At 44.3% G+C, this 22,581-nt stretch overlaps 1 long non-coding RNA gene across 2 annotated transcripts; it reads right to left on the bottom strand.

The window, feature by feature from the left end:
* Window positions 1–853: 853 nt before the first annotated feature.
* On the bottom strand, window positions 854–21,731 carry LOC138687639 (uncharacterized). 2 transcript variants are annotated; one of them, XR_011326767.1, is made up of 4 exons: window positions 21,477–21,731; window positions 21,219–21,360; window positions 3,831–3,982; window positions 854–3,636 (listed from the first exon to the last, which is right to left on the bottom strand). It is a non-coding gene; the product is annotated as an uncharacterized lncRNA (long non-coding RNA). The 2 variants fall into 2 exon arrangements; XR_011326768.1 differs by lacking the exons at window positions 854–3,636; window positions 3,831–3,982 and adding an exon at window positions 7,078–7,881.
* Between the last annotated feature and the right edge of the window lie 850 nt (window positions 21,732–22,581).

Genomic DNA, 22,581 nt, shown 5'->3' with positions numbered 1-22,581 from the left:
ACTTCTTATTTCCATGGTTTCATTCCCTGAACCCGGCCAAGGTGATAGAGGGAACTCTGTTAGCCAATGCCTTGGGCTAGGTGTTGCATTGCGAAACTCGTCCTCTTCTGCCCAGCTGGATCCATCCCTTCTCAGTCAATCAGCATAAAAGAAAAGCACCTGAGATGTTCAGGCAGAGCAGTGAGTGATGCCTTGCACTAGAGAAAATCCCTTTGTCCAGCAGACAAACAACTCGAACTGGAGTCAGGACAAGTAAAATGTAATTACTTACGGAGACTGAATTAGAAATTTGTCTCCATTTGCAATTAAGTTAGTTCCCTATAAACATCAAAAACTGTTGGGGGGGAGGGTAATGTGATTTGTCTCTCCCAGACTAGTTATTTACTAAATTCTCTTTCTGACTCCACTGAAGAAGTTGGGCCCCAGTCTGCGTTTTGGGAAACATACCAACAATTATGTATATTTAGCTATAGAAAAGATGGAGACAACTGTATATTCTTTCACACACCCACATATAAGATCCAGATGAACTTGGATAAGTCAAGTAAAAGAAATATTCCTTATCTTAAGGAATCGTGCCATCTCTGTGCTTAGAAATAATTCAGAAAATGTATCCCTTGCTCTTGGCATCTAGGCAAGATGATGGAAGAGCTGTCATGTAAGCGAACAGCAAGTAGTGGGGTAAATCCTGCATGCTGCCACAACTGTACAACAATGGGAAATTTCCAGAAATAATTGTTACAGATTAAACTGCATTAAAAGATACAAAAAGAAAAAGAATATATAATTTGGGGGAACATACTCACTTCAAATTCTTCCAGAATATTTCCTAAACCTGTCAGAAAACCATTTGGTCATCACAGAAACATATTTTAAACAAAACACAGTGCACTGCAGCACATTAGGAGCATGTAATATACTTTCACAACACAGAAAAGAGCTTTGATGAAGCTAGACTCATATTGTTTCAAAGACTTCTGTTGCATAGGTAAGAAAAAATTATGACCAACTGAAAAAGAACGTTTCCGAAGAATTCTAGAGACAAGTGATTTTCATATCTGCATAGTTGTTCTGCAGAACAGAAGCATTCCAAGTAATGAAACAGGTACCTGTATAGTATCTGTGAAGGTGAACGCATGTGGTAAAATTGAATTTGAAAATAGTTACCAGAGCTGTTAGTTTCAAAAGCAAGCCCTGGCTGCATCTCCAAATTAACAGACATTTTTGATGTTGGCGACATTATTCCTAAGGCCATGTCTTCGGTTTTATCTCAAAACACCGCTGGCATCTCCCACCAGGTTTACTTTGCAGGAGTTTGCCATTTGTTCTAGACTTAAACAATCAAATACAATAGGAACGACCTTTCAGCGGTTTAGAACATTAATATTTACACGTATATTTTATCCAATAATAGCTTTCAGGGTTCTAATTTGGAGGGAAATCAAAATCTGCATGACTGGATAACCCATTTCTCAATAGATTTAGTATTTGATCATCTCTTTTAAATGTCAGAAAGATCATTCTATGTTTATTAGAGGTAGCAGAAATTGTATGCAAGTACTAATTTCCTGTATTCTACCCCAAATTTTAATTTTATTCCACCAGTTTAAGGACAAATTTTAACTCCCTAGTAAGGAATTTGAAACAGTCATACTCATTTGACAGCTTAATGTGTTATTTCGGGAACTTTGCTTTGTGGAGCTGAATTCACTCATGCCTTGGAGATTATGTGCCTGCCTTCATTAACTGGGTGTGCAGCTGCCCTCTGTAACTCAGAATAAACCACAGCAAAACTATGCGCCTTCATTCACATCTAAAAATACAATTTGCACACATATGTCTTCCAGCTTTCTTTTTTCCCCCACTTCTCAAACATCATAAATCCCTGTGCCTCTAACGCCCGCTGCTTTCTCCCCACCTTCCTCAGCCATCCTAGGTCTCTCCCATCCCCTTTCTTTCCTTCCACTCCCTCTAAGAACAAGAGCGAGCTGCTCAGGAGAGAACTGATAGTAAATTTCCTTGTCAGAACTCACAGATGTAATGAAATCCGAACGGCGCACACAAGTCATGCAGTTTCGCAGAAATATCGGTGGAACCCAGCTAAGAAACCCACCTGGTTCCTCCCCCTTGTCAGCCTGGACCCGCACCACCAGCACTTGTGCAGCAGCCAGTAGCACAGACTGCCTGAAGCAGGAACCCTTTGTGCCTCCGAGGTGCAAGCCTTGCTGGCAGCCAGCGAGGCAGATGGCTGGGAAGTTCCCTTCCTTTTCTGCAAAGAATTTATAAATTTAGGATTTTTTTCAGAATCACCCAGAATTGCAAATTGCTACTGTCGCCTATTAAACAAGAGCACTTTGCACCACACTGCCTTACAAGACGCCCTATTTCTTCTGTCCTGATGCTCACTGTTAGCAAAAGGTTTCTTCCCTCAACCCTCAACGTTTCTGTTCTGATTCACCCTGCTTATAACCGAGCGAATGATACCGAAAGCTATAATTAGAAAGAAAGTGTTGAAACATTTCGCAATAGCATATTTCTAGATGTTGCATACAATAGCTGGGGGATTCGGTGAAGCAAAATTGTGCTTCAGGTAAGCAAAAAGACAAACACCAAATTATTTTACGCTGGCATGGAGTGTTTTTGTGCGGCAGCAGAATTGCCTCAGCCTGAGTGCAAAGATTACATCTAGTTAGTGATGTGTAAGTGCAGATCTCGCTCTTATGTAATTCTCTTTACCCTGGTAACTATTCGCTCTCAGGCAGAGCGCTGGCTCCCATTAGGCAATTCGTCCTCGGCTTATCCAGGAGCTGAGATGTACGTGCTCACCAGATGGTTATTTCTCACTAGCTGAACTTTGAATATGCAGAACTCCCTACTCACACTGGCTCCTCAAATCCTGTTCTTGCCATTGCTTTATTCAGTGTTTTCAGGCTTTTTATGATCAAGGCAGATTTGCAACTGAACTGAAACACTTAGATAAATGGTGAGCAATAGAAATGCTCAAAAATCCAAACGAAGCACAGTTTTTGAAGCTATCGGGAACAGGGTATTTTAAATGGTTGACTGATTTGTTACCATTTTTCCATCCTCTCTCTGAGTCAGCCTCAGCCTTCACACCCAGTAAATCTCATGCTTCTGGCTCTTTTTCCCATTTCAGTTTGAAACATAAAAATATTCAACTATAGCTAGATCACTATCCCCCCTATCCAGACGAGGATGAAGTCAGAGAAGGCATAATGCCCCAACCAAATCCATTCTTCCCTGCCACAGCTGTTGGGTGTTGTTACAGGCTGCCACCCTGAGACCTGTAAGAGAGCTTCAAATATTTGCAGCTGACCTCTGGGCAGGGAAGGCAGGCAGCATCCTTCCCTGTCATTACCGCGTGCTCCCGGTCGTGATGGGAGAGTTACTGCCCTCGTACCAGCCCTGGTCCGACCTCATGGCTGGGTCCAGTGGGAAACAGCTTTGCTAATTCTACCCATCCTGTTGGCTCAGTTTTTAGTCATTTCTCAAGAAAAACATCCTTCAGAAAATATTTTCAGAGTCACAAGTTTTCTTCTGACTTCCCCATGGGCTTTGCGCTAAGAGGGGATGTCATGCACATGGATCAAGCCCTTCTCCTTTTGGTCTTTTTTCCTAAAAGAAAAGTGAGAGTTTATCTCATACCCTAAGCCACCAAACACATCAGCCCAAGGGGCAGGGAAAGAGCAACCGAAGAGGAAAGCGGTCCTTTCTGCCTCGCTGTCTGTACCCCTGGGAAGAGGTAGCCATCTTCTCCCAGAGGGTACTCAGAGGTCGGAGCAGCTCACATTGCACAGCGAAACACTCACCCATGCATTCCTCCTCTTCTTCAGCTACGGGGCTGCCCTGCTGCAAAAGCACTGTGGCTCTCCATGGGGCCAGCAAGAGGTACCTCGCACATCTCCAGGTGGTAAATGACCAGCAGAGGTGGTGGAGGGTGTTTGGTTTAAGGACAAAATAGCTGGGAAGGATAGAGAATAAACAAATATAGCTAGGAAAAACTGTGCAGAAATAAGACAAAAGTATGTACTGAGTTGTTATCTCCTCAGTCACTTTGAAATGTATTTCAATAGCAAAAAGGAAAAGGTTAAAAGTGGGGAGCACTGTATTGAAAGCTTCGACGTGCACCATATTTTTCTTGCTTTCTCCCTGGTTCCACAGGGAGCAGAGCAAGGGGGTAAAGGAGCAGATCCATTGGGATAGGGCTTTCCAGCTGAAGGGTTTGGGCCACATAGTCGGGGAACCCTAGGAACTTTCCTCAGTTGGGCAGACGCTGAGTAGGTGAAGGAGTCTGTGCTGGATGGCCAACAGAAAAGCAACACGCACAGAGAAAAATGGGAAACTGGGAGGCAATGGGGTGGCTGTAGTCCAGCATGTGCATTCAGTACGGTTCTGGAGACGCCGGGAGGCTGCAGGATCTGCCCGTCCCAGATGGTGAGCACAGCATGGCTGCTACCGCTGCTCTAAGCATGCATCAGCAGGTTTGTCACAGCGAAAGAATGCGGGGGGGGGGGGGGGGGGGGAGGACAAAGAGAAGAGGAGAAAAAGAGGGAGAGGATTAAGGAGAATGTCAAACAGAGTATTAAAAACAAAGGGAAAAGAAAAATAAAACAGGAAAATGCAAAGAGCTCTTTGAATGCACTCTTAAAGAAAGTCGTGAAGGAGGACAATGAAGAGTAACAATGCAACTATAAAAGGAAGCAGCAGCCTGAGTCCCTTTAGGGGCATGTAAGACATTTGTGAGTACTCGAGACAAAAATCCATGAGAAAAATGCACTAAAATCCATAAACTAATTGCTGTATAGAAATGTCAGGCCAAAAGAGGCTGGATTCCTCTGTGCAATGGCCAGCATCTCTCTTATCCTCAACAATGACAGATTTAACTACTACCAAACACCAGGACCCCTCCAAAATGCTCCTGTCAGCAGAAAAAGAAGTGTTGACAGAATTGTGGGGTGAGCGTAACACTGACTCCTCCAATGCTGCTAACTGAGGCTAGATAAAAATACCACATTATACAACTACTGGTTTTGATGCCTAGGTTAGGTCACTCCCTCCTCTGGGTACTAGCTTCTGTGAGCCCCACCGATGGCATCACCCCTCCCCAAACATCACATAAAAGCCATAGAGCTAAACTCGGTGGCCGTAGGTTTGGCTGTGAAGCTGAGAGGCAAGAACTCATGCATTTTTCTGCTTTAGGTCAGCACACCATTCTTCCTACGTAGCAAGTATTATCAGGTGGCATTAATATGCCCCAAATCTGAGCCGAAGTTAGCAGCCATTAGAGGCTGGCGAAAGTGAAAAGGGAATTTATTGTAAAAGGCAGCTATCCAGGAGTGTATGAGGCAACAGAGAAGAGACCTTCTGTGTTTGGTTTACAGAACACAGTACATCATGCTGAGCACAATCAGTGCCAGCTAATCAGATTATTTGATGAGCCAGAGGGAGCAAAATCTATCTTCAAGTTGACGTAATCCACCGATAGACTGCTTAAGGATTCTGGATATGTTCATTCTGGGTCTCAGAAGACTTCCCCTTACCTATTCATTGGGATTTAGCCTTTTTATGAGCAAATCTAGGATTAAACACATACGGTTCAAATAAAAAACAGAAAACAAACCAGGTAAGAGTGAGACTCCATGTAAGCGTGGCTAATGGAGCAGTGCCAATTGCCACACTACTGGAACTGGTAGGATAGTGAAAGAATATCAGTAATGCCAGAGGTAGTTTAATGCTATTAGTGAAGACCTTATAAGGATGGTGACTGATAAAGCTAAGGAATACATGAGTCTGGAATTAAAGTGTGGAAAGGATGGTTTTCTGGAAAGTCCTGAGTTTTGGAAGAGAATAGATTTTTATTTTAATTCAGGCCTAGCCTGGGCCATAAATTCTTATTACTTTAATACCGTTAGCTTATGTTAGAGAAATGTTCTGCAAAAAATTTGTACCTTCTCCCAGCATTTCTCATCACAAATAGGCAGCTTCAACAACTGGATAAAAAGTAGCTTTCGATCTTGTTCCTACTTTTAATCTTGCAGAAAACCATTTAGCAGGATACCTCCTAATGCTATACCTTATTTACAGATACAACGAGGAGAAAATAAATCAGAGAAACAGAAAAATAAATCATTTGCAAACCAGATTACTCTCCTGGAAGGACAGTTCTTTGATTGCTTTTACTCCTAACTTTAAAAGAAAATAATTTAGTAATTACACATTGAGCAACTATTGTTTACTTGGATCAGGCATCACAAAAGCTGCTGTGCCTTCCTTTCTTGTATGTTATGCTAAAATGATGGGCAGAAACAGAATGAAATAACTGCACTAGAACATTGTCTAGGATCACTGTCTCCCTCCCACTGCACAAAGAAATGCTGAAGCAAAGCTAAGACATTTATCGAGCAGCAGGAGCTCATTAGCTTGTTGTCAGTACTCTCTCCCATTGATAGCTCTTATGTGGCTATCTAGTAGGTAAGCAGCATTATAAATAGTCTCTTTGTAGCGCACATTTCTGCCTTCATATAAAAAATACATTTGTTGTCTCCCAAATACTCCTTGCCACCCTGAGAAACACAGGTTTTGTGATTCAGGAACGTGTTGCTTCAGTATTCCAACCACATGTCTCAACTGCACGTGAGTTTGTCTTGCCTAAGCTCTTTGAAAAAAAGTTGAAGCTTCAACAGCCTCCGCTTTCATAAGACAGACAGCTCTGGAACTGCCCATGTCCAGGGACAGTTTTAAATTTACAGGGCTTTAACACAAAAGGACAATTTAGAGTATATATTGGGATTGTATACAGCTGAAATTGCTTAAATATTACAGCAAGTTAGATCTTCCTTAGAGGTCAGAGTAAGGACTGAGTATTAGAGAATTCAGAAGTATAGCTGAGGAGTAAACAAACTCCTGTCTCAACGATTGATGTCATAAGCCAGCCAGATCCATGTATAATCATTTGTCTGTACATCTCATTACTGGCCAAGCAAAACAAGCAGAGAGGGCCAGCCATTGACTTACGTTTGCCCAATGCAATTCAGGTTAATCAATAAAACCCATTTTACAAAATTATGCAAAATGTTGAGCTCCCGCTGAAATAATTGGAAATTGCTGAAGCTGCTCAGTCTCACGAAGGGCATGTTCCTCTGCTGGAGACTGAACCCTTACGAACATTGAAATCCTTGGCCAGGGACATTCACATGCTTCTCTTCCTGGATATTGCGCTGCTCTTCTTGCAATGCCAGAGGTTTCACGTAGCCCAGTCTCCCCAAGACTTCCCACCGCACATCTCTCCGTCAAGTCAACTGCTACAGTCAGGGGGCCTGGGCAGACACCCAAGGCCCAGTGAGGAAGTTCAGGTTTGGACCTGTGCCCACAAGCCATATTTGATCGGTATAGAAAAATCACATTACGCTGAGTGTATTAGTAATATTTATTACACAACTGATGTAGATAAGAATCCAGGCTACACGTCAGAAGCAGAAGAAAGCTGTTCAGATGAATGGGACTGATTACTTGCATCAGATTAGGAAGCTTATTTCCCAAATGGAGCAAAAATCTGTTTGGATTAGTGCTTTCCTACCACTCTGCAGAAGAAACAAAAGTTCTGCCATTTCGTTTTGGTGCTGTTTCTCTTATCTTGCCATCCTGGCTTTGAATTTGCCACTTTCTTATTCCAAGTCTAGCTCTTGCCTGGATAGCTTAGTCTTCAAGAGGTTTCACATTGTTCTCAGGCACTCAGCAAAGAGGTCAAGTGGAGCTGGTCTTCCCTCAGAGCGCACATCTCCAAAGCTGAACCATATTCATTCTTGGCTGTCTTCCTCTCACATCAGAGAATATTCCAAATAAGGTCTCACTGGTGTATTGCTCAAAATCAAAATAGCTTCATCTTATTTAAGTTTGATAACCCCCTTGAGAAAAGTCCCTTGGACTTTGACTTCCCTTTAGAGCTGTTGGCTGCCTCGGCATATGGTCCTGTTAGATCTTCTCAGTTAAACACTGTTAAATCACAGTTCTGTCAACTCTCAGTATTCTAATGTTTTTCTTGGAATATTTGCTTTTTGTCCTAGACCTCCTGCCTCTAGAGTCAAGTGATTAAGTTAGACTCTGAGGTTTTCTTTTCAAAGTAGATTTCTAATCCTCAAGGCAGTGAAGAAAAGCATAAAATATGGACTAAATATAACCTCAGTGCAATCTGAAGGTTCAGAAACTAGAAGTTAAGACAAAAAAAGAACCACAAATGTTGGTTCCTAAAACTCATTATTTAAAAATATATTTCAGATGTTTTTGAGAATGACAAATTGGGGATTTCCCAGTGGTTTTGACTGCCAGTTCCACAATGCAGAAAGACATTTCTTTTTGTGCCAGAGCTGGACCAATATCCCAGCTTAGTACAGAGGAATGAGTAGATTTGCTCTCACCAAGAGGTCACTCAGGCTGAGGTCCTCACATCTAGTAAGTAACGATAAGTAATCATGATCTTCCTAAAACAAGTCAGGAAAAATAAAGGATATTAGCATCTGTGTTCTGGGTTACGTTTTGGGTAGATACGCTCTGTTTAGTTAATTTTCTCACATAGAAGAATACCTAGGTATACCTTTTCTTTCCATACCATCAGTCATTGCTTTTGGACTGCATGGCTGCAGGTGTCCTTCCCAGAGATGACTGTGCCACAGCTCTGGCTACAATAATTTTTTTTGTACTTGTAGGTATTGTTTACAGCTTTACACAGCATGGATGTTAAATGTGTATCAGATAATGTCATGGAATCATAGAATGCCTTGGTAGGAAGGGACCTCTGGAGGTTTCCGGCTTCACCCCTTGCTCAAAGCACAGACAACTTTAAAGTTAGATCCAGCTTGAAAGTCAGATCATGTTGCTCAGGGCCTTGTACAGTTGAGTCTGAATCTCTCCAAGGATGGATATCCACAGCTTCTCTTCAGCCCTGTTTCAGGGTCTGACTGACACGGAATTTTTTTTTTTCCTAATATGTAGTCTAAGTTTGCACTAGTTATCTCCAAAACATGTACACTCTGCCTCTTTTCAGTGTTGTAAGCCTATACAAAGTTTAATTCAGTGGTTTTTCATTGAGAGATAATGTGACTAGAGATCATGAAGCCCCAAGTTTGCTGAGGCTGCATGAAATAGAAGAGATTCTAGATTAGGAACACAAGCCATTAACCTAGAACACCAAGAAAAGCTTTGGCTTCTTTTTCTTCCAGCCTAATACTGGAGAGGCCATGACAAAAATCATGATTTAATTGATATTTGTCATACAAGTTTATAACTAGAACTGGTTAAAGGTCATTATTTCTTTTCTGCTTGAATTTTCAAAGTTCTAAACCACTTAATTCTACAAAAGAAAAAATACTGAAAACTTGCCAGAAAAACAACAATGTTATTTAAAACAAAAGAGCAAAAGGATCACAGAATTTGGGGCTTTTGTAATTTATCCAGGAACTCTGGAACTTGCTCTCCAAAGCTCTGTGTGATCTCCTAAGGTCTCCAGTGTCCAAGCCAGGCAGCCCAGGAACCCAGCATGGCTGGTTCAGAGATGGACTCTGAAGTGATGGGGATGCCTTGTCATAACACGGGGCTTCCCCAGAGTTACACTCCATCAGGTCCGGGCCACCTCCTGGTCCTCCTGGCAAACTGGCAGCACTTGTTAGTGGAGCTCAAAAATGTGCTGAAACTCATTAGCTTGTGCAAAACAGTTTGGTTTCAACAAACTGTCATTTACCACAACGTCAGCATTTTTGGAAACTGCCTAGCGAGCAATATTTCCCATCTAAAAGGAAGTATTTCGCTTATCATTTAGCAGCCATCTCTCCAACAGCCATTTACTTATGGGCCGTTGAGATGTCCTATCTTCTAAATGCAAGGAGAAAGCAACATATGCAGCTCACCACACTTGAAAACATCTCATTTCACTGCATCTAAACTGGGCTAAACAAGTTACATCCTAGGCACACTGACCCCTCAGGGGAATACGAACAGTCTAGTTCAGACTACAGTCACATTATGAAGACCTAATTTAGTCCTGATGTTTTGAGAAACACATGCAAGCTGGCTTTTACAAGGTCACCCCCAGCAGAGACAAGAAATATTTTACTATTAGTGTGAAGACCTTGAGTTTTGAAAAACGCTCTTGCCTTTCATCATCATCTGCATGCTACTTTTTTTCCATCTTCCTTACACTAAATGGTTGGTAGAAGAGGCTGTAATTTATGCAGCGCTCCAGACAGCTATCTCAGGGGTTACATCTAACGCAACCAATTTTTGAGACCAATAAATGGTCTCAAAACCACCATATAGTTTTAAAACCAAAAAGACAATGGAGACTACCTGGTATGGATGAAAACCTGAACTACATTTGGTGGCAAATTAAAGCATTCAGCCACAAAAACAATGGCTTAGAGGAGATGAAGAAAACAATGGTAAAAGAATGTTAAAGTAAGACATTTTGATATTCTTAGGCACATTCTCTCCCTCTTCTTATATAGAATATTTTTAAAAGGTAAGTCCTGATCGTGTGTAATTGTTCTTGAGACTTAGGACCAAACACACAGGAAAATGATTTAGGTCTGCCAGCCACTAATTACCCTTCCTTGTGGTACCCATTTCCTTGGGTGCTCTGTTTTTCTCCATCATCGTGACAACACTTCCCACACCAGAGGAAATATTTAGCTTGCATCTTCCTGTAGAGTAGCAATTTCCCCATTTTCATAACTCAAGCCTTCTTCACCCAGCAGCTGCAGTATCTGCTTGGATTGTTGAGTATTTATTTTACGGGTTTTTTTTAAGTCCTGATCAAATTAGTTCAAGGGAAAGATACCTACAGCATCTTAAAGAACAGCTGTTCTTTACAAATCAATCCCAGGAAATATTTTGTCTGTTTATGCTATGAATTGGCAGAACATAGGCTTCTGTATCCTGAAACATTCTATCATCTCCTGTTAAACAAATAGGGAACTGAATCTCTGTTCCTAGCTACAGATCATAAATGTAAGCAGGAGGAAAGTAAACATCCAGTTTAGCTTTCACCTCAATGTGTTTGCTGAGATCTGTATTACATTATCTGGTTCCAGTTCATCTGAAGTTTCTCAACAATATCCTTAGGAAAATAAGTCAGTACATTGAGGATTTTTTTCTTTTACTGGACATCAGTTTCTCTGCAGTGCTCGCATCCTTCTTGGCTAAACTGATACATGCTAGATGGATAAAGATGTCTATAAAAAAGGAATTATTTTCTAACCTTTGCCTGGCCAGGGGCCAAAGAAAGCTGTGTGATGTTTAATCTTATATTTCCACAGCGTAGCATGAAAAAGAAATATACAGTGGAACTCTGAGGGGCTCGGTCAACCACTCCTCAGTCTTTTTTTCAATGATAAATTACATGAAAATCTTCTTCAGTTAAAAAATAAAAATAAAAAATAAATATATATCTGTTTTATTTTGGCACAGTGACATTGGTGGTTGTGGGTTTTGGGTTCAGAGGCTTTTTTTCCTACAGGATTTCTAATGGCAGCAAGGGTGCCTGAATCCTGCATTCATCACGCTTCTGCTAGCTGCAGGCAGAGAAGTGAGGACAGGGCCTGCCATCCTGTGTCAATCTGGTAATAAAAAATAATAATAGACTCTAAGCTGTCATAAAAGGATATGACCAAGCCTTGTTTGGGTAATGGCGAATTCAGCCACGTCTGATGACTGTCAGCTGACATGATCTCAGAGGGAAGGGAATCTGCCCACAACAAATAGCTTGTTGCCCGCCCACAAAAACAATTTACCCATCCACGGTGACGTTCCTGGCTTCTCCCCTTCCAGCATCCCTTCTCCGCTGCGCTGACCGTGCACAAGAGATTCCATTAGCCAGCACAACCCTTGCGGAGGCAACCTTAGCTCCCTCTTGTTCTGGACCAGGTGGTCAAAACTGGATTAATTTTATTTCATCCTAAGTGTGATGTAAGTTCTGTGTTCTCACTATACCACAGCTTGGGAGCGGGTGGAGAATTTTAACCCCTGCGAGATTTCCCGCTCTCAGGGACTCCCCATGGCCGCATGCAGCCTGCGGCAACCTTCGTACAAGTGATGGAGCTTCTCCAAGACTTTGCATTTTGGGGAAGCAGTGGTGATGTACGAGCCTTACTGCCTAGCCTGCCCTAGGACCAGGCTGAGCCCTTTCCCTGAGCAGCCAGGCAAGCAGCTTCCCCATTTTTGTTTAGGAAGTCACACTAATTACAGAGCTATTGTCTTCTTCATCTAAGTAGACAGCATTAATCCCAATGCTATTAAAAATGTCAACATTTTCAGCTTTCCTGAGGAACAGTGAGTGAAGAATGGCTATTCATGGAGCAAGCTCGCACCCACGCTGCTCTTCTGTGACGACATTGGGCAAGTGGCAAACCCTGCATGATCACTGTAAATTCATATTTTGCTGGCCTCCTTACCTAGGAGCTAGGCCAGAGCAGCCTGGAACAAGATCTGTGCTCCTGCTTCCTACTGTGACAAAGAAGGTGCCACAGGAGGGCACAAGGAAAGTGAGTCATTCCTGTGATCATCAATTAATTAGTGCCCTGCTGCTCCTCCAGGCAGGCCAGACAGATTACACATGGCAAAATTGACATAAACAAGTAGAAAATTCTGCTCATAAAGGAACTTGGGAAGGCGTTCAGTCCTGAACGTGCCAGAGCCCCAGACAGCGATCCAGTCTGCTCCCTTTTCAGGATGCTCTTAGGTGTTGGCACCATCAGGCTTCTCCCTAACGAAGGTGGGGTTCCCAGGTTAGAGGATGCTCAGAAATGCCTCTCCCTGCTGAGACAGACGCTTCTGTCTCCAACCTGGGTGGGTGAAACTTCAGGGTCTGACTAAACCACAGCCAGGGCCACCACTTCCCAGCGGGTATTCTGTGTTTCCTGGCAAAAGGCAGACACGTCTACCACCAGCACCGAGATGAGGAGTTAACGGCAATCACTGCATTGCCATCTCCAGGTTTCTGAGGAGCTGACCTCCACATCCTCTGCCAGCAGAGAACTGGGTGAATCGGGAGGATGGCATCACTGCCATCATGGTCAGGAGCCTTCAAGAGGAAATGGCCTCAAGTTGCGCCAGGGGAGGTTTAGATTGGATATTAGGAAAAATTTCTTTACTGAAAGGGTTGTCAGGCATTGGAACAGGCTGCCCAGGGAAGTGATGGAGTCACCATCCCTGGAGGTGTTCAAAAAACACGTAGACATGGCACTTCAGGACATGGTTTAGTGGGCATGGTGGTGTTGGGTTGACGGTTGGACTCGATGATCTAGAAGGTCTTTTCCAACCTAAACGATTCTATGATTCTGTAAATTTGCTGAATGGGGCAGATGGGAGTCCCTGCTCTGTCCCACTTCCCTACGCTCAGAGAACAGTGTATCTTTAAACCTATTCCAGACATACACAGGTGCGCTTTGTAGGAAAGCAACTAGCAAAAGCCAAATCTCATCTGGATTTGTGCACTCCCTTATCTCTTAGCGTTCCTTGCCTTGGACAGCAAAAGCAGCTGCCTGCCAGAATGCAGCCTTCCCTGGTATCTCCTCTGGACCCCATCCCAGAGCCACCCCAGAGGGAAAAGCTCAACAGAAAAGGCAGTAGTACTACAAAAAAAGGGATCTTCCAGCCCCACTTGCTCAGAGAAAACCAGTCCCTGCTGCCTGCCTGCCCTCGCAGTCCCTCTCAGCTTTCTGTCCCGCTCCCCGAAGCTGCTGGCAGAGGGGAGGCAGGGGCCGGGCACAGCAGAAGACAGCAAATACGAACGGTGCTCCCAAGAGCACGGGCTGCCTGCCAAAGAGCGCTGCCAGGTGCTTGCTCTTTAAATTGCTTAATATATTATATTAAACAAAGATTGGTATCAGATACATGGTCTCCATCCCTGTCTTAGAGCATGAGCTTGTCCAGAGCGCACAGCATCCCACCACGGCTGCACCGAGGCATGGACTCCGATGCATGGATGCGTCTCCTGAAGACAGAGCTTGCTGTACCGCGTCGATCGTTCTCCACCTTACCCCAGCCAAAGGACTGGAGGTGTTGGGAGAGTGCAGATAGCTACCGCTCTTAAACTGACCCTCTGCAAATTCTGGGTGCGCTTTTTGCTGAAGTACAAAACCAACCTCGGCAGGGAAACCACAGTAGGGTAACCCTCTGACCTCTGTCTACGCAAACCTGCCTGATGACGGAAAAGCCCTCAAACCTCAGAGAAGGGTGCGTAGCCCCAAACACACCTTACCGAGTCCGTGGGAGGGTAAGTCATTTTGAGACTGATGGATAAAGCCACAACAGAGGAACCAAACCTTGTTGTTAGTCCCCATAAAGGCGAGGTCCATCATCTTTCCAAGTGCTGTAGGCTCAGGCCCAAACTCTAATTGCTTTATTGTTGTTGAGTTACAATGGTCTGTGATAAAATCTCCAGCTATACGGTGCATTTTCCTGGCACGGATTCGGACCTGCAGACGCACCTTGATGCCTGAGCCGTAGCAGAGCACCCCATGGCTGCCCATGGTATTGGCATCCAGGGCGCAGCCGCCAAATCCCCACGGTATTTCACGGCCCCTGCTCCAGCAGGTAGCATCCAGTAGCCACATAGCATGGAGGATGGCAAAATTTGTTCATTAACAACTTTTTCTGGACCTCTGAGTTAAGGATGATGTACTGTGTTCGGTAAGTAAAGTGTACGAGGTCTCATGGCTACAATAGTTTATTAATTTGCCTCATTAATCTAATTCCCTGGACTCTTTTGGGAAAGAATAAATGAATCATATGTAGACATGAAAAGTCAGTGCAAGGAGAAGAAACGTGGAGGCCTGGCACAGAAAAGTCAAAATTCATTAAAAAATATTGGATAAGTGTTTGTGGTGACTAGAAGCTAAAACAATGAATATTTGTTGCTAGGAGGAAAACTCCCCTCTTCTGTATATAGGTAGGGAACCCTATGGAAACCCCACATAAGACTTTAAATGAGCACAGTTTATAAAAATGTCTGCTCTGCATGAAGCTGGGAACCACAGCTTGCTGGGGTGGTTTCTGTGGTATGCTTACATTTGTGGATGGGTGCCTCTGTGCTTCTGTTTTCTTAAGTACAGACACAGCTTTGCAAGGAAAGACCCAGAATTATGATGTGTGAAAAGCAAAATGCTAAACTAAACCTCGTGGTAGGTCACCACAACCCCTGGTATGTCAGATGTGAGATAATCTTCCCTTGTTTACCCCATTGGTTATGTGTGTGGTCAAGGCCATAGTTAATACTTTGATATTTTCTGTAAATCAAACTGGGGAAAAGATTAGCTGTCAGATTTTCAGTAATAAAAATTTTCCTAAGTCACATAATTTAGCAGGAATTCTCAGAAATGGGCTGGAAGCTGTCCTCTGATGAAGAGCTTAAAGGCAGGTTTCCAAGTCCAATTTACCTGATTTTAAAGGCAGTTGAGACACTTGACTAAGAGATGGGTTTGGGGGTTTAACCCTTAACAGTGCAGAGGCACTGGGGAGACTTGGAGCAGAGTAGAGTTTTAGGGGTTCTTCCAACCAGGACTTAACCTTTGCTTTGTGTAAATGGGCATTTCCAAAAACCTCCTACAGAATATGCAGAGAACATATTTATAGGGTCAGCCTCCCTATCTTCTTCCACAAAACAGGCTCTCTGTTAGCAGTTGTTATGTTTAGCTGTTTTGCGTGAGTGAATTTCCATTCCCTAATGGCACATGATGTCCCAGCTTGTAACCACCATACCTTTGATACTTTAAAAGGACTGCTCTCCACTAAACTTCAGAGATTTCAGATTATAGCTTGTCAGATAACTCCCATCCCAGTCCAAACTAAAGCTCAATAGTTTTTCCTCCTTCTGCTTTAGTATAAACCATTTGAACAACCCTGTGAAAAGCACCAGGTCCTATACTGTCTCCACAGAAGACAATTAACCTAAGACCTGGTCCCATCTCTTCAGGATTTCATAATCCTTTCACCATTATGACATTTTAAAAGTCATTAACTGTTTAGTTCATCTCATTTTCAGAAAGCTTCCAGCCCAACTGCCAATACCTGCCTTATCTAAATTGAACATCGCTGTCATTTCTTACTCAGACATCTTAGAGGGTATTGATCACGGACCATCTCAACTTCTGCTCAAGATATGTAGTGCCTGAAAATAATTCAAGGGGACCTTTCTGAGATAGATCCTTGTTTTCATTGGGAAACCTGTGGACGGGATGAAGCATTCATCAGACCCCATATTCAAATTGAGGCTAGGGTGGCAAGGGGGGGCTGGTAAATTTAAAGCAGATTATCCCAGCATTAAATGGCTCAGGCCACCAACACGGTCCTGCAGGAAGAAAGTGGGGAGGATGGGGGACAATACCTGGACAAGTCCCTGTCCCTTCACAAAATTTGGGCCTGGCTAGAAGATATGTTGTCCATCAGACACCAGCCAGTTCCCCAAGCAAGCATGATCCAGGTCTGCCAACCCCTAACCAGGCATCTGCAGCGATGGGTGACTGCACGTTCCTCTCAGTTTTTTGGGGTTTGTGCACAAGAGGGATGGATCAGTGATGCACGTATAAATGGGCAACAGCCGGGATTTTGGCTTATCGATAGCACTAGCGGTGGTCACACAAATGCCATTGCTTGCTCTTTTGCATGCTCTGGTCCGGTGCTGGGAGAGCTTGCTGCTCAGGCTGGATCTGTCCCCGGGCACGCAGTGGCAGACAGACAGCGCCCGTCCGCTTTCTTCCCAGGCAGTGGTGGGAAGAAACCCATCACTGATTTTCACCCATCACTGATTTTCACAAAACTGCTGGGAACGGCATGTGGTTTAAGCATCTCCCTGTCCATCAGCCACCTGGAGCGGGCAGCATATCCAAAAGCCACCCAAGGTAAGCAGTAAGCCCGGGGACAAGCAGTGGGATTTCCTTGGGAAATCAGGCTAGAAGATAACCTGGCTCACACGAGGGCCATAAGTAAACACTCTATAAACAAAGAAAGGCCTCATGGTTTCCAGGTCAGGGTCCAGCCCTGCCTGCTGGTGCTGCCCGCTGGTCCTTGCAGTACCCGTGCTGCCTGCTAGACCCATCGCCAAAGCCCTCCTGCCACCCCAGCATCCTTCTGCTTTGCTCTCCCTTAGCTGTCCTGCTTTTCCCCCCCATGAATAAAATACAGTTATTTCCTGGAACATTTTTAAGGCTTTTGCTTTGCAGAGATCAACTTTTTCCCTGCATGAAGCCAGCTGCGTTTTAAGAGGTTGGCTATGCCGTGCGGGAGTGTATTTATTTCCACACGGAACCGATGGGATCCACCATCCCCTGCCTCGTGCTCGGTGTTTCTCTGCAGCTGCATCAAGTTGCAGTTTGAAACATTGCATCTACTTGACTGTCTCATCCTTCTGCGAGGGATTTTAATATTTTCTTCTATGTTTCTCTGCTGTAGCAGCAGCGGGCTGGATTTCTGATCAGCCCAGCGAAGGGCAGGCAAGGTGCAAGGACTGTTCGGGCAGCTGCCTGTGGCATTTTGGAGACTCAGCCCAGACAGAGGGGATTGGTGCAGGGTCTCAGAGAGATGCTATGCCATGTCTGTCAAATGCCTGGGGACATTTAATACCACTGAGATCCCTGAGAAGGAGGTGGGCATCGGCTGCCAAATCATAATCCCTGCCACGGCAGCGACTTGGTGATGAGTTTGAGTAATTTATTTCTCTCTTTGCTCTTACCCGCATAAAGGGGATATATGGTTCACTAACAGAGATCCCAAACTGGAAGAGTTTAATAGCTCCAGCAAAAGAATCAGCCTTAAGTTTGTCTCTACCAAATACACAGCAGTGGTCAGAAAAATCATTTAACTGCACGTCCCGTCGCACACAGGGAGCCGTGCGTCCCGCTGCATCCACGCCTCCCTCGCCCGGCTCCCCGCTCTCTCCTGCTGCGTTAATCAGACCTTTTCCAAAGACATTTACTAGCTCTTTCCCTGTTCAAAATCCTAAAATAATTGTCAGTAGCTATTTAAAGCCCTTCACAGACCGGCGTACCACGGGTACAAACAAAAACCTTCTGGGTTAGCCCAGCCTGGCTGTTTATAAACAGGACACAAAAAAGAACAGTCACATTGCCCAGATAAGCACAGAGACTCCTGCTTGTCAAGAACATCCCCGGAGATTTGCGTGGCCAAGCCCATCGGTCACGCAACTGCACTTTAGTAATCTGCCTAGGTCATAGCCAGAACAGGCATCACAGGTTTGGGTAACGCTCCGTGTCCCTGGAGACATTTGCAGCTTGAATGATGAAAATAATTCTTCAAGCACACCCAGGCAGCAGCACAAGGGGAAAGGACCTCTATGTCTTTTTGGGGGTTGTGGGACCCTGTGGCACGGCTGCAGGGGTGCAGCCTGCAGGAAAACACAGCAATGCTGCTCGGTGCAGTGGATGAGCAGCACTGGACTTCGTATCCGCAGAGGGAACACGAAAACAAGGGCATGGAAAACAAGCAAGCCGTCTGAGTAAGCCACAGAGGCATCCGAGCTGTAACTCTGGCCAATGGCTTACTCTGGAGTTTAAGAAACCATAAAACAGGTTGCAAAAACTTGTTTGCTTATTGAAAGGGGAATTAGAAATACAGGGAATTTCTTGCCACAAATACTATGCAGCTCACAAATGTCAGCAGAAAATCTTCAAAGTGGCGGTAAGGTCATTCCTATAAATAAATCATCCTGGCCCTGAGGAGCCCTACGGAGCTTCCCGGGAAATATGCATCCTGGCAAATTGGATCTACCCTGAAAGAGGAGACAGGTAATGACCACTCCTTTCAATGCTGCAGGAACTAAGAGTTTAAATGGGACCAACAATAGCTACTCCATTTTTTAATCTCTCTGATGAATAATGCAGTGCATTCAATAAGACGACGGGCAATGTGTTCCAACAAACTGATACCGAATACCAGCGGGGCTTGCGGTCCCAGGACTGCCTGTTCATTCAGAGGATAAAAGCAGAGATGGATCCACTTAATGTGAGTTGGATTTGCACACTCGAGTGTGCTGGGGTGCACACGTGCAGCACCTGGCACATTTAGCCGGGTAGGCATCTAGTGCCCACGTTGCAACTGCGTGGCTTGACCTGGATGTCAAACCTAACATAATCAATCATGCAAATACCTGCTGTACAGCAAGAAGCAGAAGAAAGTGCACTAAATTACTTCCACCCAACCTTACGGCACACCGTACAGGCGTGAGCCGATCAAATAGGCAATCTTTCTGCGTGGCTTAAGGACCAACAAAGAGACAGCTGCTTTGGTGGGTCTGTGTCTGAGAATTTATCTGAAAACAAAAATAATCAGCTGGCAGGTTGGGTACCATGCAGGAGGTGATGTCCAAGCCACAGAAGCATATTACATGGGTTACGTGGGACAGATAGCCCAGGGCTACGTGGTCTAGGATTTGCCCGCGTGGCATGCTGTGCCACTGCTGCGAGTAAAAGTGATCCGTGGGTGAAAGAAAAAAGTAATATATAGGGAATCATCTGATTATATGTTTTAATATTTATGCATTGCAGAGCTTACTATAAACTATTTTGCAAGCAGAAATTGAAATGCTGAAGAGAGAAGACATTAGGGCTAATGCAAGCGTTGTGAGTCACACAGGGTTTGCATGTTTTGTGATCGACTTCCATGGCCATTACACTAAAACTACTTGCTGTTCTTCCGGAAAATAATTAGATTTGAAAAGAATAAACCATAATTATTTTTTAAAGTAGTATTGCTCCATCCTCATCCTAAAGCTTCTGCTGACTTTCAATAGCACAGATCAGATCCATGCAAGACCTTTTAACCTCAACCCACTTTAAAATATTAATCCTTATGCACGGCACAGCATTATTATCCCCTTTCTGGGGCTGTGGAAAGTGTGGCAGGGAGATGGGCTGAGCTGCTGGAGCTGCAGCGAGCAGGGGCTGATGTAGTACAACAGTGTTTTAAAGCAAATCCTTCCCCTCAGATGGAGCGCTAGCTCTTGCTGAGCAGAGAAAGCAGGACGGGGGCAATGATGTGCTGGGCAGAGCAGGGGGCTGGGGCAGGAGTGAGCTCAGTGCTTGGCTCCCGGGGCAAATCCAGGAGGGTGGAATCACCCCAGTGCATGGGAAGCTGACCAAATCCATTACAAGGTAGAAAGGCTTTTACTGTAATGTCTATCCTGTTTTGGGGGGGGGGGGGGGGGGACCAAAACAAAAATGCGTGTTACGATATTCTCATGGTAAAGTTATCATCTGTGCCATTTTTTCAGTTAACATTAAAAAAAACAGCTACATTGGGATGCAAATGAACCTCTGATTTTAATTATTTTGCTTTGGAAAAGTGAAGGGATGGGGAAGGTTTCCAAGTGAGAGAGAACTGCATTAAAAGACGGAACATGTGCTTTATGATTATTTTTCATAAAGGATGAGAATTGTTGATTAACGTGAAAATATGGAAGGAAAGGTTCACTTTGGACCAAAAAGGCTTTTCTCTCAAAACCAGTTTAAATAGAAAATTTATGATCAATAGCCAGTTCAGATTCTGCAATGAGCTCAACTGAATATGGATGGTAGACGGGTACACATCCCACAGTAGCGTTAGATGGATGAAGCAACATCCTCCCTAACTTCCCACATCTTATCAAACACTGTGCAATCAAGAGATGTTGCCAGTAGCAACGATGAGCATTTCACCTGTTTGAAGGTCTCTCTCTCTCCTTTGCTTTAGCTGCTTCCTGGGCCCTGATCCTGCTGCCAAAGGTTCTGCACTGCATGGTCTGTCCTTTCTTTTCCACCAGGCATGCGGCTGGAGCTCCCTGGAGTCCGCGGGGGCTGGTACAGACCTTTACAAGATGCCTGGACACTGCATTTCGTGCTGTGCTCATTTGGCATCCCAGTAAAGCCAAGTCCCTGGTGCTGGGGGATGGGATAGGATAGGATAGGATAGAATAGAATAGAATAGAATAATAGTTGGAAGGGACCTACAGTGATCATCTAGTCCAACTGCAATGGGATGGCACGGGTCAGTCCATTAAAAATGAGGAGCTCCAAGAAGAGACTGAGAGAAGCTGCCCAAGGACTTGGTAGCTCATCCGTCCTTGTAGTTATGAAATCAGAAACTGCCAGGTCACATTCTGAAAACAAATGTGCATATATCTCTCATCAGACATAAGCCAAGCGATGTAGGGACCTTACCTTCTCCCAGCTGTGGCCAGCAGCCAACCGTCAGTCTTCGTGTCTTCAAATAGATCCCATTCCCTGGTGTTCAAAAAAACCCTATCTACTTACACCAGTTGGTTTCACCGAGGGAAATGTTTTCTGAAGATTTTATTGAAATCTAGAAAACAAAATGAAAACTGCAGCTGGGATTTTTAGTGAATAAATGATGTTAATAGTTTTAAACATTTTTAAAACCAAGCTGTTCTATTTTAAAAAACCCTCATCCATTTTTACCAGTGGATCTTCTCCACGAATACGCTTCACACTCCTCCAGCCTCCCCCCAAGGGAAGACAGCCAAAGCCTCGCTGCAGACAGCAGTTGTCAAGACAGTCTCTGATTTAAATAGGGGCTAGGTCATTTAATGCTTTACAGATGGTAAACAGCACATTACATTTCACCGGGAGATAAGCTGGCAGATGCTGCCGACAGGCCGGCAGCGGCGGGCAGGCTGCCACGTCACGCCGCGGCCGCGCTCGGCTCCGTGCCCTCTCTGGAGTCAGCACCCAGCAAGGACCCAGCACCCAGCAAGGACCCTGCCTGCTTCTCCTCAGGGACCTCTCCCGCAGATCCCAGCTCCCCATCCTTGCAGTGGTTCCGTTATTGATCCGCTGCGCCCTTCATCCTGCCGGACTGCAGTACAGGCTGTCAGCACCAGCTCATCCTAAAAGCTGCTTGGTTTTCCTCAAGGTCTTATCTACACATAAACCATCCCAAAAGACGGGGACCAAAGGGATGATAAATGTGCTGGTCTGCTCTTCCAGCACCTGCTAAGAAGTTGTGCTCAACTTTATTCTATTTAGGACTTTGTGGGTTCTCTCGCTTTCCCCTGAAAAACATTTTTTGTTGTTGTTGTTATTCTGAATCCATTTTTGAAATGACAACTCTGAAAGACTTGAGTCAGTGCCTTTTGTAACTGTAACTAAAAAAAAGGGTAGATGAAATATCTGCAGGGAAGTTTGATGGAGCAAAAAGAGCATCAGCACAATAGCAGGTGTCAGTCTGTGAAAGTATTTCTGGAAAAGGGAAAAGCACAGAGCATTCGTATCGGAGACGTTTTGATTATAAATCCCCCCCACAATGACTGTGCAGTTACAGCTAAGAAATATTCAAAGGTATTAAAAATGATCATTGCAAAAAAATACAAAAAAAGAAGATGTAAGGCAGACTAGCACCTGTCTGATCTGTCAGGTCAGGTACTGAGCCACCAGTTATCCACCTCCATAAGATAATTATATTGTACCCATGAAATGCTATATCTAATGAGCCTACAAAAGTGGCTGGAGTTTGCCACTGTTGGGCATTCACTTTAAAGCATTTCTATCCTTTTTTCCAGATGAC

Source organism: Haliaeetus albicilla, chromosome 11, assembly GCF_947461875.1.
Source record: "Haliaeetus albicilla chromosome 11, bHalAlb1.1, whole genome shotgun sequence".
NCBI classification, from domain to species: domain Eukaryota; kingdom Metazoa; phylum Chordata; class Aves; order Accipitriformes; family Accipitridae; genus Haliaeetus; species Haliaeetus albicilla.
This window is presented reverse-complemented; position numbering and strand designations above follow the sequence as displayed.